The following is a 12,433-nucleotide window of genomic DNA, read 5'->3' on the forward strand; positions in this document are numbered from 1 at the left end:
ATTACATTACAGTAATTACATTACAGTAATTACCTGAGGTAATTACAGTAATTACAGTTCCGGTAATTACAGTAATTACAGTAATCATTACAGTAATTACAGTAATCTTATGACAGTAATTACATTACATTAACTCAGGCACCTTTTGAGTAAGGAAGCTGATATTTGGACATGACACTGACCAAGTGATGTGGCTATCAAGGATAATTTTGATTTATTGATTAATCATTTAATAAATTAACTCGTTGATTTATAAATGACTTATTTAATTAAAATTCCTCAGAGATACATCTTCGGATGAAATACTTGCAGATTGGTTATGCTATGAGCCAATTGATTAAGGAAAATATTTTGTGATGGCCATATTGGAGTTCGTGGCAACTCAGTTAGTACCACTGCACCTTTAAAATGCATCCCTGCATTCATTTTTCGATCGATTGAGTTGAAATTTTGAACAATCGGATCTGGACTGTCGTTGTTAACGACTCTAGCACGCACCCGTCCAATCAGGATGGAGCGGTATGGTCCCCGGATCATCACTGCCCGCAGTTTTAATTAGTTTTACTTTTTCTCTTGGTCATATAATTTTGAAGACATGCATGTCATGATATAGGAAATGTTTGTTCTGTTGAACGGAATAAATGTTGTTTATTTGTGTGGGTGTGTATTTTTGTGTATTTTGGATATATTTTCACGACTAATTCCAGTTAACATCCTGCAAAATTTGCTCGTTTTTCTGGCCGAGTCGAAATTGCGTTGAGTTCCTATGGCATGCGCCATTAAAAGCGCTGTGTAATGGTTGAGCTCCCTTTATTTCGTTTTGGTCATGCGGATGAGCAGACAAAGTGACGAATGCTGCGGCTGGAGCAGTAGAAGCGATGTTTTTTTAATTGAAATGATGTAATTTAATTAAAAGTGGGAGGGGGCAACACCACGCATACCTCTTTTAAGGTGTGTATAAACCCTGGAATATTTCAGCAATCAATACAATGCTGAAACGATGTAAGTTAATTTAATGAGTAATTTAATGAGTAATTTAATGAGTAATTTAATGAGTAATTAAAAGTGGGAGGGGGCAACACCACGCATACCTCTTTTAAGGTGTGTATAAACCCTGGAATAAACGTGGGAGGGGGCAACACCACAAAGCATACCTCTTTTAAGGTGTGTATAAACCCTGGAATATTTCAGCAATCAATACGATGCTGAAATGATGTAATTTACTGTGTAAGATGGTCGACCTTGGGTTTGTTTGGGTTTTGTTGTTTATTTTTGTGGGTGTGTATTTTTGTGTATTTTGTATATATTTTCACGGCTAATTCCAGTTAACATCTTGCAAAATTTGCTCGTTTTTCTGGCCGAGTCGAAATTGCGTTGAGTTCCTATGGCATGCGCCATTAAAAGCGCTGTGTAATGGTTGAGCTCCCTTTATTTCGTTTTGGTCATGCGGATGAGCAGACAAAATGACGAATGCTGCGGCTGGAGCAGTAGAAGCGATTTTTTAATTGTTCAATGATTTATTCGATATTGTTATGACTTATTGTCAATAGGTATACTAAGTGGCCATGAGGTAGCCTGTTGCTATGTACAGTTTTATTATATTGTTGATTATACCACATAGCTGTGGTGATAAAGGAAATGTTCGTTTTAAATAGATGATTATGATAGGACCATGACTATAAAATCATGATGATTATTATGAATGATATCATAGGGTTCAAATGCAGAATGATTGCATGAACTTGGGAAAGAACTTTCAAGCCCTATGGGATAAATTGGGTGTTACAAGCGATGGAGTTTCAAAATTTAGCATGATTGAAGGAATTTTACAGTCTTATTTCAGGAGTTTTACGAAATTTATATTGCCAAGAGATTTGGGTGCTATTAAAAGAAAAATGATGAGATATTTTTCCCAAAGAACTTTAATATCTGCCATCCATTTTGGCGGTCTCACGAATGAAGGATGAGTTGCCTTTAGTGGTTGCAAAGAAAATTTGTGGAGACCAGGCAAAATGGAAAAATAGGTCAGATATGACCCTAGGACAGAACAGTGATTCGTCAATTGACATGAGGTATGAACCAGAGGTGACGACCGATGAGCTTCGATCTCAGTCAATAGATGGACCTGTCCTGACATCATTGGGGAAAGGGCTTATGCAAGGAGTCATCCAAAATGATTAATTTGATTTATTGATGAATATTGATAAATTAATTGAAATTGAATAATTGAATTGAACTGAATAAATTTAATTGAATAAATTTAACTGAATAAATTGAACTGAATAAATTGAATTGAATATATTGATTGTTTGATTGATGAAAATGCGGTCTCAAGAAAGAAGCTTTGATATCTTTGTGAGATATTATCAATGTGAAGACAACCTTGGAAAATTGAGCAAGGTGGTGAGTTTATATATAGATATATATGTGCGGTTACCATTGTGTGATTTCCCCTTCAACAGAGCGGACACCTGAGGATTCACCCATTTCATACTGACCCTCTGGCTCATCTGCAAATACTGATCTGTGAGATTGGATTGTGCAAAAGCCACAGGTGAGAGAGATTCTCTGGAAATCACCATTTGAACAGGTGGAGAGATCCTTCCTGGAGGTACGAGTGAAGCTTTAGAGGAACAAACTACAACACATCCAACGCTACTTTGATAAAAGGCAGAATGGGAAATGGAGCCTGCAAGAATACACAAGGACAACCAGAGATTCCACAAAAAGGTACTTGTACACATCATATGTACGACCGTTACGGTGCCGAAGCTATAAGGCAGGTTGAGAATTGGTATTTGTGGACAAAGGGACATGATGAGGAGTTTCCAAGAGATGGTACATTTGAGCGAAGTCGATTGGAAAGATTGGAACAAAGATTGAAAGCCAGGAAGAGACAGAATCTAACGGTAGACTGGCTTGCATTCCATCTTTGGGATGGTGAATCCAGACAACGGGAACAGCAAGAACGGATAACGGATCTAGAACTTAAAATAAAAAGGATACAGGATACAGTGGAGGAGACAAATGCACAACTGCCCTCGAAATTAGGAATGAAAGTGACAGTTGTCCCATCTGATTTCCAGTTGTCTCCCCAAAAAGGACGGTACAGAGAATTTTTTCGTGTTTCAGGAGATAACGAGAGATTGCAGTGGCAACTCAGGGATGTAGAGATGCAGCCCAGCAATACAAGTGCACAGGTGCACAGACCAGGCAACGACAGAAACCGGTGTTTCAAGTGTGGACGGATGGGACATTGGAAATGAGGATGTCCGTATACCAAAAGGAAGACAAGTTCATAGGGTAAACCAAGATCAAGGGTACCAGTGCTGACCGATACCTCAGACAATGATTAGGCCTTCATTGCGACAAATCCCAAATGACGATTGGCCTCAACAAATTAGATTACTGGACAAACATGAATAACTGTCGATGATTCTTGGGTCTGAAAAGTTTTCGGAGCAAGAATTATTCATTTTTCTTTTGCTTGTAAGCAAATTGATAATTAATTGATCAAATGCCGAAATTGGATCTTTTATGTTGGGCACAAAATTTTAAATTTACAAAGTTTGGAACAATTGCTTTGCAATTTTTTTTGGCAAACCAAGTGACAAGAGTCACATCATGATCAGGTGGGAATTTCGGACTATTGTTCCACACGATTGATAGGTCAGTGGTCGACTGACATACAAATGGGTGGGTAGTCAAATTTGGATAAATTATTGTGGGAACTGAAAGGGTAATGTCAATGTGACGTCATAGGGGTTTTCTAAGAATAAACCTTTTGGTCCATTTGTGTATTAGCGCTTATAAAATTGAAGGACAAATTTTGAGAAATTGAAATAAAGTTGACACCCATCCGGATCTGTAAATAAGGGTTCCAACGCAAACAAATACGCATAATGCATGTGTGTGTGGGTATTTTGTGTGTCAGTGTTTTTGTTTTTGTGTATCAATCTTACAAGATTGTTGACACCGACAGTGTGCCTTGTCTGAAAATAGATAGTTCCATGGGGATGGGATCGCATATCGAGAGAATTCGTAAAATAAAAAATAGAAATATAATTTGATTATGAAAATTATCACTTTTGTCAAGGGAGATGGAGAATAAAGATTTGATTTGCTGAGTTATGAGCAGCTATTCATTAATAGTAAAAATTGGAAGTAATCTTGGGATTCCATTGTGATAGAATTTATATGAGAATCAAAGCTATTTATGGATATGAGATTCATAAAAAATGTGGGAGTACAAAATTAGCCAAATTTTGGAGAGGTCTTACACTGACTTCCCAGAGTACTCTGCTCACGGATTTTATATATATATAAACTTGAATTTTATCAGAATATAAATTGGGCTGTATGTATGGATGTGTATAAGGCATAGATGATATGGGAAAATAGTAAAGGAAATTTTGCTGGTTTGAACTATTGTGAGTTTTGAGTTCTGGAGTTCAAGCAAAGTCACTGGTTAACAGATGAGAATGGATAGTAAATAAATTCTTCGATGCTGGGTAAATTAACTACGATATTACTAAGACTTATGAGAGCTATTGTTCTTCCTTACAGCAGTGCGAAATTATTGGGAAAAAAAATATATATATATATTAGATCCAACATAATGAATCTATAAATGAATGTCAGAGGGATAATATCCTCAATTTGTACTAATTATTTGATTGTGGGTAAAGGAATTAATTTATCATAGTGGATTGTTAACAGCAGCCTGAAAATGTCCTGAGAGTGCATCCATGTAATCAGAAATCCCAGATTTGTTTTTACAAACAATATTTTGGTAGAGGTCTTGTGTGGACGAGCACTTCCTTGGTAGATAAAAAACGGTACTGCATGCTGGCAGCCACTTTTGCGGCCAGTTAGGCCAAACAAATTGAGAGGAAATTGTAGTTAAATACGTAAGTTACACATGGCTATTTGTAAAAAGGAAATTTGTTGAGATGGGAAACATTTTTCGAAGGTTTATTAAAGTGTTATAATATGACATGTGGCAAGGCAAACTATTGGATGGGAAAATTAGATCTGGTTATAGAATAAATTTATTGACCCCTTGAAGTTAATTCTTCGAATCATTGTTTCACTGGCATTTTTTGTTCACATTGGAAATAGTTTGGTAGAGCTTTGTTTAAAACCTTTGGTTGCGGTATCTTGGAACGAAATGATAAACCATAGGAGATTGATAAGAATAGAAAAAAAAAAAAATGGACCCAAAATAGAAAGTTGGATTCATGCCTCTCATTGCAAGCAAGCACATGGGGCTAAGGTGGACGATCCCACAGAAAATGAGGCTGCACCTAGCAGCCCAGCAGAACATTCAGTGGCAGATAAATGATAGTCATGATTTACAGTCATTTGAATTACATTTTAACACCCCTTGCATTGATAAACATTACATTTTCAACATGTGATATTCCTACTTGGGATAGTGACATTTATTTGCCTACATGACATACAATTACCTGCTGATATTAATACAACATGAGTGAAAAAATGTATCACAACTACACTCATGATCAGGGGATTGAGTTCAACCCTGGGAGATAGGGGGATCAGGGTAAGACAAATAATCTGATTTATGTTACATATTAAGGGATTTTCTTTATTTACCTTTTAGGAAGCTTGTTAGTTTGGTATATAATGTTGAATGTCATCGACATATAATTATGTCATAGGTATGAATATATACAAGGAGTAGCAGACTTGTTTGTTGGTTTAGTAGTTATATTGGCAATTGTTTTAGTGGTGGCTTGCTTGAAAGCCTTAGTGACGGTTTGTTTGAATAAGGTAACCAACAACACGATGATAACGCATGAAGTGACAAATGAGGAAAGAAATGTGGAACCACAAGAGGAAGACTTTTATGGCGACATAAATACTGAGATTAAAAGATTAAATCAAGTGATGTTGCAAATGAATACAGTAGAATTAAGATAATGGCATAACGACAATGTTATGAGTTGTGTCAATTACAAGATCAGTGAACTCATATCACCACGAGTGACACACTGTTAAAAAAAAAAAAAAAAAAAAAAAAGGAAAAGGAAAAGTGGGGAGGAATTATGGTAATAATACATTATGCTTAATTTGTTGGTTTGGGAAAATTTTTGGTGGGAATTAGATATTCCTGTTTGTGATTGTAATCATATACAATTTATTTTCTTAGAGTAGTGCTAAAATACCTGCGCGAGTTAATTTTGAACTATATTAACCTGAAAGCAATTGTGGATGCTATTCTTAGTTTAGTAGTCAAATACATACCTGATTGAATATTACTTGTGTGACGCATATAAATGAATATAACTTTTTGAATGTTGTAAGGGAAAACAACAAATTGTTGAATGTGAAACTGTCGGAAGATATACATAATTATGCTGATTTCATGGTAAGATGTACCCTATCTGATTCAGTGTGTGTGGAAAGCAGATTCAGATGTGACTGAGCATAAGGATAAGACGAGATCACATTTGAAGGGGGTGCTAACGGAATTGGGAAGACGTTCGAGAAAGAAAATTTGTGGCTAAAAAAATGAAGTTAATCGTGGCATACACCCTCTTTCTCAAAGAATGATGAAGACATTCTCCCGTGTAACTTGGAGATGGATGCTTACCTTCACCAAGGAAATTTATGTGACCATTTGCCTGGATCACACTGCAACATATGAAAGAAAGGCGATCACTTACTCTTGTTCGAAGGCTTCGAACATTCATCACATCAGAAGTTGCAGGACAACGACATTTTACCTGCAACCTCTGTGGAATGCGGGGACATATGTTATTACTTCACCAACGTCCGGGGAACCAGCATGTAGCTGCAAAAACGGCTGTGCCCTTGTCACAACAGCTGTGCACGATTCTGCTGGTTCCTCCTGGTATGGACCATGAATGACCTGAACACCATGGTCCCAACATCATTGTGGATGCATCCGGCATCCCTGTTCCACATCTTGCTGGCCAATCAACATTACACCAACACTTGCTGCCCACTCATAATGAGGGAGGAGGCAAGTCGACTACAACTGGGCGAAGGCCTTGTTCAAGGAATCATTATGGTTCACAGCAAGAGTGGCAAGAATGCTACATGGAGAGCAGGGTCAGTCTATGACTCCGCACCGTTACCACAACAGCGAAATCCTACACGAAGTAGTGCAGGTGTTTATAAAGACAGAAGAAAATGTTTCATACCTGAATTCAAACACAAGTGATCAGCCCTTCCTTTCAAACAAAGAATCAACGTTTGTTTGGAGGGAAACGTTTTTGCCAGATGTTGCAGATGCCTTAAAAACTTGAAAATGGTGAAGCAAAATTGTTGTATCTTGGTGATGGTGAAGTGTTGTTTTACAAAGATATTTGTGATGCAAATGAAATAGATTGAATTAACAATATGGAAGGAGTCAATGACCAACGAAATGTTTTGTGATCAGAGTCTTGCAGGATGACGGTGTATGCCTAAGGAAATTGTATTGATGTTTACTTGTAGTGATTGATTGTTTACTTATATTGATGTTTAGATTAATGGTTAATATAAACAAAAAACAAAAAGATGAGGGAATTGTGGAAGTGTAACTCAGTGTAACTCATTGGTTGGAACTGGTAACGAACCAAGGTACGAGCAGGTGGTTGTAAGAATGTCAGGAATGCATCTCGCCCTGTCGAAGCTGGGAGTCCTGTTGTGTAGCTTTAGCATGACCCCGGGCTAACACACATTCCCAAGCCCGTACTATTGTCTTTCATCGGGATGCAAAGAGGATGAAGCAAATTCCCAGCAGGGAGGAGCGAGTTGGTGCCAGGAAGGCGAGCAGGATGACTGAGTAACATTGCTGCGGAGAAGGGATTACGATTTCAGCGCACAGAGGATTAACTGAAGTTTGCCCATATAAACAGAAGAGACTTTGAGTCAAGGGGCACTCATCCTCAGAAGCCCTGCCCGACGGAATGAACGCGTACCACGAGTACGGCGCTGCGGAGAAGACATCGGCCACGAAAGAGGGACTATCAGGATAGAGTTACCTGGTCCATTGAGTTAAACGGTAGTTATTTGGTATTGGAATGAAGTGAACAACCAGTTAATAAAGTCATGACCTTTTGTAAAACCTGTTTCCGACCATTGGCATCTTGAGTCCCTACACACCTCCACGACAGTATCCATGGAAATCTCCATGCATGGCTTGCGGACTTCCTCTCTGGTCGTAGTCAACGTGTGGCCCTGAATGGATTTCTCTCATCTCCCCTTCCCGTTCAGGCTGGAGTTCCCCAAGGCAGTGTGCTGGGCCCTGTGCTTTTTCTGGTCTTTAGCAATGATCTCTCCGACTCTCTGGAAAATCCTCTGTATCTCTTTGCTGATGACTCCACTCTCTGCCACTCCATTCCTCTTCCCTCAGATCGGCAGTCTGCAGCCTCCTCACTCTCTGAAGACCTGGACAAAATCACAGACTGATCAAACATGTGGAACATGTCTTTCAATCCTGACAAATCTCACACTCTTACTATGTCTCTCCGAAAAGATCGACTGGACAACCCTCCCATCTACTTTCTCAACAATCCTCTCCAAGAAGTTCTGTCGCTCAAGCTTTTGGGTCTCACCATCTGCCATGATCTTTCTTGGGAAAACCACATTTCCAAGCTGGCCTCCAAAGCCAGTCGCCGACTGGGCATCCTCCGTCATGCGAAGTCCTTCCTAGGCACACCTGAGCTCCTCACCACATACAAGGCTTTCATCCGCAGCTCAATGGAATACTGTTCTCCCCTATGGGCTGGTGCTCCTGCCTCACACCTGGCTCGGCTTCACGCTGTTTATTCCAAAGCTTTCAGAATCATTGGAATCTCCCGCGATGAAGCTATCTCTGAGGGCCTTTCACTCACTCACCGCAGGCAGGTAGGTGGTCTTTCTGTCTTCTACCGACTCCTCTCCGGCCTTGCTCCCCCAGCTCTCTCTGTGCTCTGTCCCCCAAATATTCCTACAGGTCGCACAAGATCTGCCAGCCACCCTCTGATGTTAAACTGCCGAAATCTCGGCTCTCTGCTCACCTTCACTCTTTCATTCCTCTTTTCTCCCGCCTCTGGAACAAACTCCCATACTCACTTCAATCACACTCCTCCCTCCAGGTCTTCAAAACAGCTGTTCACCACCATCTCTTATCTTCCCCCATCCAAAACCTTGATCTTTTCTACCCCCACTAATTCACCCCAGATCCACCTTGTTTGAAATTCCAACTTCTTTCCTGGAAGTCTTGGCAGTGTCCATACGTTTTATACCTCTCCCACCCCCCCCCCCCTTCCCATGCCTTCCCCCCAAAGCCCTCTCCCTCCCACAGTTCTCTCGATGTCTCCATGTCTCTCGGTCCCTGCTCTCAAATGTTGTGTTTGTGTCCTTCCCCCTCTCTCCCCATCTTGTCTATCGCTCCCGATGTTATTTGTTTTGTGTGTCTGTTTGTCTTTCTGTGTGATTAATGTTCGCTCTTTCACGAGCCTCGATGTTGTATACAACAAAAAAAAAAAAAAAAAAAAAATCGACCGAAGCTCCCCTCACATCATATACATTTCCTCGTATATCGCCACTCACCTTGGCACCTCGTCTCCGCACCTCCTTCACCACCTGCAAACTCTTTATTTGGTTAGTGAGCACACCATTATGAGTTGAGCACCGACCTTGTACATATTCCATCACCTCCTCCTGTATTTCTCTCTTAGTTTCTGTCCGTCTCTTCTTAATTTCACTCACCTCTTCTTCCACTTCCTCTAATTTTTGCTTCACCTCTTTTATTTCCCAGTGCGTCTCCTCAAGTTCGTCCTCTAAGGCTATCTTGACCGTCTCTATGTGTGTCCTCACTTGCCGGTCCTTCGTCTCCATTACTTCTGTCACCTCTTCCAACCTCATTGCCAGTCCCTCACGTACCATCTGACATTGCCTCTGTGTCGCTATCAAGTCATTTTTGATTTCTTTTTGTGTCGCTTTTAACCCTCCTAGTACCGCAGTGTTCCTTTGAACCTGCCCCGTTAGTTCTTTTTGTCCCTCCGTCAGCTGTTCCACCTCCTCCGTCAGAACCTCTATTCCCCCCTGTAACCTAGCCGTATTATTCCTCACCTCTTTCTCCATACGCTTTTCACCTCGCTTTACCTCCTCGCGTATCCCCGAGACCTCCTCACTTACACCTCGTCGTATCCCCTCTTTAATCTCCTCCATCTCTTTTGTAGATGCCACCCTCATCTGTCCCAATTCATCCCTCTGAGCATCCAATTTACTTTCTAACCCGATTTTCACCTCCTCTATCTGGTTCCCCATCTGTTCGATTTCCCGGGCGGATTGCTCCCCTATTTCCCGCAATTTGTCTTCCATCCTATTTTCTAACCCCATTAACACATTTTTCACCCCCTCTAACTGATTCTCCTGGGCAGCCATTCTATTTTCCACCCCCGTTAACCCATTCTTTACCTCTTTTATCCCATTGTCTAACCCCTCAAAATTTTTTTCTAATCCCTCACCGGTACCCCTCGCTTCGTCCCTCATTACCCCCAATTGCTCACTCTGAGCATCCATCCGGTTCCCCATTTGTCCCTCCAATCGCTCCATACTGTTTTTTAAACCTCCAATTTGGTCTCCCATTTGTCCCATAAGGGCCCCCATCATTCTGTTTTCCATTTTTTCACTATTAGCCCTCGCTTCGTCCCTCATTTTGTCCATATAGGCCCCCATTTGCAGGGAAAAAAAGGTTCGAATCCACCAGCGGCGCTGCTACGGTCGCGGGCGCCGTGGCCATGTGCGAGGCGCCATTTTGCGCGCCCGTAACCTCGTGCGCGAGAGCGCCATTTTGTGCGTCTGATACCCCCTCAACCACATTGCCTATGTTCTCCTCCTCCCTTTCCTCCACATACATTTCCCCGAGGTCCTGGGTCGATTCCACCCCGCTTATCTCTCCCACCGGCATCCCGTCGCCTTGACCAGCCATGGCGCGATTTCAAAATTCGGGTTTAGCTTTAAAACACAAATTTCCAGCAGCTCGTAATTTTGAGCGCGTTAAGCGCGCTTCGGGCCTCGTATCTCACTCCCCGACACCAATTTGTTGCGCCAATAGTACAACTGGTGTTCCAAAATTTGGGCTAAATAAATTTAGTCCCAGGTTCGAATCCCAACTCCTGACTACCAATTTGTTACGGTACTTGTACAATTGTGTCCAAAATTTGGGCTAAATAAATTTAGTCCCAGGTTCGAATCCCAACTCCTGACTACCAATTTGTTACGGTCCGCGGATTAGATGTTATTTTACCGAGCGGAGGTATAACCACAGCCGAACAGTTGTTCCCCACTAAACCCGATTCACCCAACGTTGGCCGTATCGCGCCACAGCTACTCAATCTGGAAAATTCTAAAGCGACCGAATGCAAAGAGGAAGAAGACGTACAGAAGAGTAACGGGATTTATTACTATTTACACACATAAGCAAAAAGGGCAGTCACGATTATGTACAGGGACATGAGACGCAGGTGACACAGTGAATTCCTTATACAAGCTTAATTACCTACCCAGGACAGAACAAACAAAGACGACTCACACGGGGAATTGCAGAGTGGATTGGCTGGAAGGAGGTGTGTGGCTGGAGGGGGAGGACGGCACGGAGCTGGCTGGAGCTTGATCCCGCACGGGACGTCGGGCTGGACCTCGACGGCCGCTGATGCCACCGATCCTGTCATGTGTGCGGGATCACGGGTCGGATCACGGGTCAGATCACGGGTCGGATCACAGTCGGAGCCGACGCGCTGGTGGGGGGTCTGGCGTGACGGGTTCTCTCCTCTCTCTTTCTTTTGTCCAACCACTCTTTCTCCAACGCAACCACTCAACGCAACCACTGACCACCCCTGACGACCAACTCAGGTCTTGTCATGGACCTCTCTTTTCAGACTCATCTCCTTGTCTCTGTAAAAGCGCATCCTCTTGGGGGCGTCTCTCATGGGTTATATATAGCCCCACCCTTGAACCTTTGCGAACCTCCCCGATCGCTCTTCCTCCGCCCTCTAAAACCAAACCCCTCATGCTCGGTTGGTTGTTCGGGGCTGACTCACTCCTCCCCTCTATGACGAGGTGGAGACACGCCTTTCTTCCCCAACCCTGCCTCGTGGCCAATGGTGGTTGAAGAAAACCGCCCAAAATGCAGTTGGCCATTGAAATGAAATGAAAGGGGATCTACTCTTATTTCACTTGGTGCAATGGAGTATTTAAATTAATGGGAGACACAGCCTTACCCTAAGACACATAATAAGATATAAGCTACTGAACAAGGGTTTTATCGGGTCCTGCAATGTGGTGTTTATGGAATAACTACCGAGACGCCCTTTTTATCTTTACACTACGGAGGTATTTACAAGGAATCATTACATTTTACAGAGGGTGATATTTACAACAATTTACTATACAATAAAAAAAAAAAACC

The 12,433-nt window shown here is 41.7% G+C and overlaps 1 long non-coding RNA gene across 1 annotated transcript in view; it reads left to right on the forward strand.

The window, feature by feature from the left end:
• Positions 1-2,344: 2,344 nt before the first annotated feature.
• LOC144890965 (uncharacterized) overlaps positions 2,345-12,433 on the forward strand; it is a 282,263-nt gene continuing 272,174 nt past the window's right edge. Inside the window, exon 1 of the long non-coding RNA XR_013622615.1 lies at positions 2,345-2,730. This is a non-coding gene — a long non-coding RNA (uncharacterized LOC144890965). The remainder of the gene's footprint in view (positions 2,731-12,433) is intronic.

The sequence above is a fragment of the Myxine glutinosa genome, chromosome 2, assembly GCF_964187855.1.
Source record: "Myxine glutinosa chromosome 2, kmMyxGlut1.1, whole genome shotgun sequence".
NCBI lineage: Eukaryota > Metazoa > Chordata > Myxini > Myxiniformes > Myxinidae > Myxine > Myxine glutinosa.